Source organism: Petaurus breviceps, unplaced genomic scaffold (assembly GCF_028583685.1).
Source record: "Petaurus breviceps papuanus isolate PSGF00001 unplaced genomic scaffold, PetGlider_PUasm1.0 79, whole genome shotgun sequence".
NCBI lineage: Eukaryota > Metazoa > Chordata > Mammalia > Diprotodontia > Petauridae > Petaurus > Petaurus breviceps.
This window is the reverse complement of record NW_027186523.1, coordinates 20,436,194-20,442,073: the sequence shown is the minus strand read 5'-3', so window position 1 is coordinate 20,442,073 and position 5,880 is coordinate 20,436,194. Positions and strand designations below refer to the sequence as shown.

Below are 5,880 nucleotides of genomic sequence, written 5' to 3'. Positions count from 1 at the left end.
TCTTTTCTATTAGTCAATCTGATAGGTGTGAGGTGTTTTCTCAGACTTGTTTTAATTTGTGTTCCCCTAACCAGTAGTAATTTTGAGCATTATTTCATCTCTGTGAATTTTTCTTCTGAAAACTGCCTATTCATGTCCTTTGCTTATCAACTCTGGAATGGCTTATATTTTTATAAATTTGTCTTAATTCCCTACATATTTGAAAAATGAGGCCTTTATCAGAAAAATTTGCCTCAACATTTTCCCTAGTTTCCTTTCTAATTTTGACTGCAGTAGTATTGTTTGTGTAAAAGCTTTTTAACTTCACATAATCAAAATGTTTTACTTCTTGTGATCCTCTTTACCACTTTAATGGCCATAAATTCTTTCCTTATCCATAGATCTGATAAACAATTGTCTCCACGCTCCCCAAATTTACATATGATTTCATCATTTATGTCTAAAACATTTATCCATCTTGACCTTGTCTTAGTATATGGAGTGAGATGTTGGTTCATGTCTTAGTTCTGCCAAACTGTTTCCCAAAATCTTGCATCTTTGAGACAAGCAAATACTAGATTACCATGGTTATTTTTAACTGTGTAATTTTTGTCATTTTTTTCCAGTTCTATCAAAATATTTCTTTGGTACTTTGAGTGGTATTGCGCTGAATAGGTATATTAACTTAGATGTATAATTTTTATTACACTGGTTCAGCCTACACATGATCCATTACTATTTGTCCAGCTGTTTAGATCTGTCTTTATTTAGGGGTAAAGTGTTATGTATTTGTGTTCATATAATATTTATGTTTGTCTTGACAGTTACATTTCCAAGTGTTTTATATTGTCTGCAGTTACTTTAAATGAAATGTATCTTTCTATCTCTTCCTATGGGCTTTGTTGGTAGTATATAGATGTATTGATAATCTATGTGTGTTTATATTCTGTAACATTGCTAAAATTGTTAAATCAATCAGTTTTTAATTCCCTAAGTATATATACCATCATATTATTTTAAGAGTGATTATTTTTTTCTTCATTATCTATTTTTATTCTTACAATTTATTTTTCTTGTCTAATTGCTATTACAAGCATTACTAATACAATGTTGCATGATAGATTTGATAATGAACATCCTTACTTCACCCGTTATCTCATATCTCATTTTGAAGGCTACAAGTTTATTCCAACAACTACAATTAATGCTTGCTTCTGATAGATAGATACTACTTATCATTTTCAGAAAATTCCATTTATTCCTATGCTTACTTTTTTTTTTATGCAATCGGGGTTAAGTAACTTGCTCAAGGTTACACGGCCAGTTATTTCTGGGTGTGATGCTGAGTGTCTGAGCCCGGGATTCGATCTCCAGGTCATCCCAACACGAGCCAGTGCTCTTACTCGCTGAGCCACCTGGCTACCCCTAAGCAATTCAGGTTAAGGAACTTACTTAAGTTTACACAGCCAGGTGTTTCTGGGTGGGTGCTAAGTGTCTGAGCTTGGGATTCGATCTCCAAGTCATCCTGACCCTGGAGCCAGTGCTCTTACTCGCTGCACTACCTGGCTGCCCCAATTCCTATGCTTTCTACTCTTTTCAAAATGTATTTATTTATTTTTAATTTTCAGCATTCATTTCCACAAGATTTTGAGTTCCAAATTTTCTCCCCATCTCTCCCCTCCTCCCTACTCCAAGGTGCTGTGGATTCTGATTACCCCTCTCCCCAGTCTACCCTCCCTTCTGCCACACCCACCCTTTTATCCCGTTACCCCTTATTTTCTTAGAAGGAGAGATAGATTTTTCTATGCCATTGCTTATATATCTTCTTTCCTAGTTGCATGTAAAAACAGCAGTTATTAACATTTGTTTTTAAAACTTTGAGCTACAAATTCTCTACCTTTTTTTCTCCCTACTCACTCTCATTGAGAAAACAAGCAATTCAATATAAGTTTTACATGTGTAGTTATGCAAAACACTTCCATAATAGTTATGTTGTGAAAGACTAACTATATCTCCCTCAATCCTGCCCTCACTTATTCATTATTTTCCTTTGACCCTGTCCCTTTTCAAAAGTATTTGCTTCTAACAATCCCCTCTCCAAATCTTCCCTCCCTTCTATCCCTCCCCCCTTTATTTCCTTCCCACCTTACTTTCCTGAAGGGTAAGATACACAATTGAGTGTGTGTGTGTGTTATTTCCCCCTTAAGCCAAATATGATGAGAGTAAGGATAACTCATTCCCTTTCACCTCCCCCTTTTCCCCCTCCTTTGTGAAATCTCTTTTTTGTCTCTTTTATGTGAGATAATTTGCCCCATTCTCTCTCCCTTTCTCCTTCTCCCAATATATTCCTCTCACCTCTTAATTTTATTTTTAGATAGCATCCCTTTATATTAAACTCATCCTGTCCCATCTATCTATCTATCTATCTATCTATCTATCTATCTATCTATCTATCTATCTATCTATCTATCATCTATCTATCATCTCTCTATCTTCTCCAATTACCCTAATTCTAAGGAACATCTTATGAGCTACAAATATCTTTCCATGTAGGAATGTAAAAAGTTCAACTTTAATGAGTTTGTTACAATTTATCTTCCCTGTTTACCTTTTCACAATTCCCTTGAGTCTTGTATTTGAAAGTCAAATAAATTTCCTATTCAGCTCTGGTCTTTTCATTGAGAATGCTTGAAAGTCCTCTATTTCATTGAATAACCATTTTCCCCCTAAAGCATTATAGTTAGTGTTGCTGGGTAGGTGATTCTTGGTTTTAATCCTAGCTCTTCTGACCTCTGGATTATCATAATACAAGCCTTTTTATTCCTTAATGTAGAAGCTGCTAGATCTTGTATTATCCTGATTTTATTTCCATAGTACTCAGATTGTTTCTTTCTGGTTGTTTGCAATATTTTCTCCTTGACCTGGGAACTCTGGAACTTGGCTACAATATTCTTAGAAATTTTCCTTTTGGGATCTCTTTCAAGAGACAATTGGTGGATTCTTACCATTTCTACTTCACACTTTAGTTCTATAATATCAGGGCAGTTTTCCTTGATAATTTTTTTTTTTTTGCTATTGCAAATATTTTAATAAGTGTTCTCTGCAAAAAAAAAAAAGGCATTTAAAATACCAGTTTGTGAGGATAAACTCCATTGGAGAGAGAGAAGACAGAATGCAGGTAGCCATGGAGCTGAGCAATTTTCTTGATTTGGGGTAGGATCTGAGAATCTACTGTTTTCTGATCAGCCTTGCGCTGCTCTGTAATCTCGTATTTCTCTTTTTCTGTGTCAAAAATCTCTCCTTCTTGGTGTCTAGGTTTACGGAGCCTCTTCTTCTTGAAGTAAGCATCAGTAAGATGATTTGGAATTTTCACACCTGAAAGGTTAACCCGGGTAGAAGTGGCAATAACAAATTTCTGATGGGTCCTTCTCAGAGGGACACGGTTGATGGTCAGGGGTCCAGTCACCAGTAGGAAGGTACTAGCCAGTTGCTTCAAGAAAACCACTCGCTTGCCCCTGTGGCGGCCAGTGAGCATGATGAGAACGGTACCTGGCTTGATGCTAGCTGGGAGTCTCCTCACATGCTGGCTAAAGGGCTTTTTGCCATGACTTAGCAGCTTTCTAGGCACATCCTCAGTAGGGTAATACCTAGGCATTTTGCGAATATTTACCACTCGAGTTCCTCCATTCTTGTCGCCACCAACAGGCTTTGAGATAGTAGCAGGCACTTTTTCTTTCTTCTTCCTTTCAATCTGGGTTTTTGGGGCAGCGTATTTCTGCTTGTACATGGCTCTCTGGGAATACATTGCAGACCTGGAGTATCTACCAATCCCTTGGGCCAGGACTGGGTTCCGACTGCAATGCTTTCGAGGGTTTTTGACCTTTTCAGCTACATCTTCCTTTTTGTTCCCTTTTTTTTCCCTTTTTGACCTTCTTTTCCTTCGGTGGCTTTTTGTCTGCCATCTTGAGAGACTCCTTGATAATTTCTTGAAAGATGATGTCTAGGCTTTTTTTTTCTTTTGTTTTGTTTTCTGTTATCATGGCTTTCAGATTTCATGGTTTTTCCAGTAAGATATTTCACAGTCTTCCCTTTTTTTTCATTCTTTTGATTCTGTTTTATAATTTCTCAATTTCTCATAAAGTCATTAGCTTCCATGTTCTCCATTCTAATACTTTTTTTCCTTTTCTTTTGGAGGGGGAAGGGTAGGGCAGTTGAGGTAAAGTGACTTGCCCCAGGTCCCACAGCTAGTTTTTTTGTGTTAAGTATCTGAGGCCGGATTTGAACTCAGGTCCTCCTGACTCCAGGGCCAGTGCTGTATGCCCTGCACCACCTAGATTCCTCTCCATTCTAATTTTTAAGGAATTATTTTCTTCAGTGAGCTTTTGCACCACCTTTTCCATTTGGCCAAAATTGCTTTTAAGGAATTCTTCAAAATTCTTTTTGGGCTCTTCCATGGTTTGCAATCAATTCATATTTTTCTTGGAGGTTTTTTATGTAGGAGTTTTGACTTTCTTGTCTTCTTCTTGTTACATGTTTTGGTCTTCTTTTTACCAAAGTAAGATTCTATTGTCTTACTTTTGTTTACACTAATCATTTCCCCAGCCAAATGTTTTACTTTCTAACTCTTTGTCAAGGTAGGACTCTTCTTCCAGTGTGTGTGTGTGTGGGGGGGTGTTGTGAGGGTGTGTATGTGTGTGTGTGCGTGTGTGAGGGTGGGTGTACTCTCCCAGCCTTCAGGGGTTTTGTATCAGACACTGGAAATCCCAACATCTGTGGGTCCAGAGTTCCAGAAATAGCAACAGCTACTGCTGCTGCTGTCACCACCACAGTCACCACCTTTGCTGCCCTGCAACTGGGGCCAGAATGCACACTCTTATTTTACCCAAGTCCCACATAGTTCCTCCACTGATCTTCCATACCGTTCTTGGCATTTATGGTTTGAAACGTCTGAAAATCACCACAGCTGCCAGCAATTCAGTTGCCTGAGGCATGATTTGTCCCTATCTATGCCAGGTGCACATGATCTGTGCTCTACTACCAGGCTGGTGCAATATACCCTTCCTGTCAGCCTTCCAGTCTATCTTGGGCTGGAGCTGTGTTTCACTATGTCATTGTGAGTGTTCTGCAACTCTAGAATTTATTTAGAATCATTTTTACAGGTATTTGGAGGGGTTTGTGAGTGAGCTCAAGCAAATCCCTATTTTACTCTGCAATTTTGACTCTTCCCCCCACTTTCTAGTCTTTTTGATAGGAATGAGTTTTCTATACCTATTGATACAATCATGTAATATTTGTTCTTTTTGTTATTAATGTGGTGAATATGCTGATGTTTTTCCAATATTGAACCAGTCCTGAATTCCTGATATAAATCTCACCTAGTTATAGGGTATAATCTTTGTGATATATTATTGTAATTTTCTTGTTAGTATTTTATTTGAAATGTTTTCATTGATATTCATTAAGGAAATTGGTCTATAATTATCTTTCTCTGTTTTTGCTCTCCCTGATTTAGGCACCAAGACCATGTTCATGTCAGAAAAAAAGAAATTTGCTAGGAATATTTTATCTTTTTTTTTCTACAAATAATATAGCATTCGGATTATTTGTCTCTTTGGTATTTGGTGGAATTCATTTCTAAATCCATTTACTCCTGCAAATTTTTTCTTAGAGAACACATTCATGTCATATCAAATGTTTTTCTAGGATAGTTATTTCAGTTTTACATTTCCTGTTCTAGCAAACTGAGCAGTTTGTTTTGTAAATATTCATCCATTTCACTTATATTGTCCATTTTCATGGTATACAATCAGGCAAAATTACTCCTACTAATTTCTTTAATTTTATTTTCATTGGTTTTGCATTGACTTCCTTTATTTTTGATGTTAGTAATTTAGTTTTCTT

General features: G+C 36.8%; 1 pseudogene; it reads right to left on the bottom strand.

Annotated features, from left to right (window-relative positions):
- Window positions 1-3,075: 3,075 nt before the first annotated feature.
- Window positions 3,076-3,941, bottom strand: LOC138175866 (large ribosomal subunit protein eL6-like; annotated as a pseudogene).
- Window positions 3,942-5,880: the final 1,939 nt, after the last annotated feature.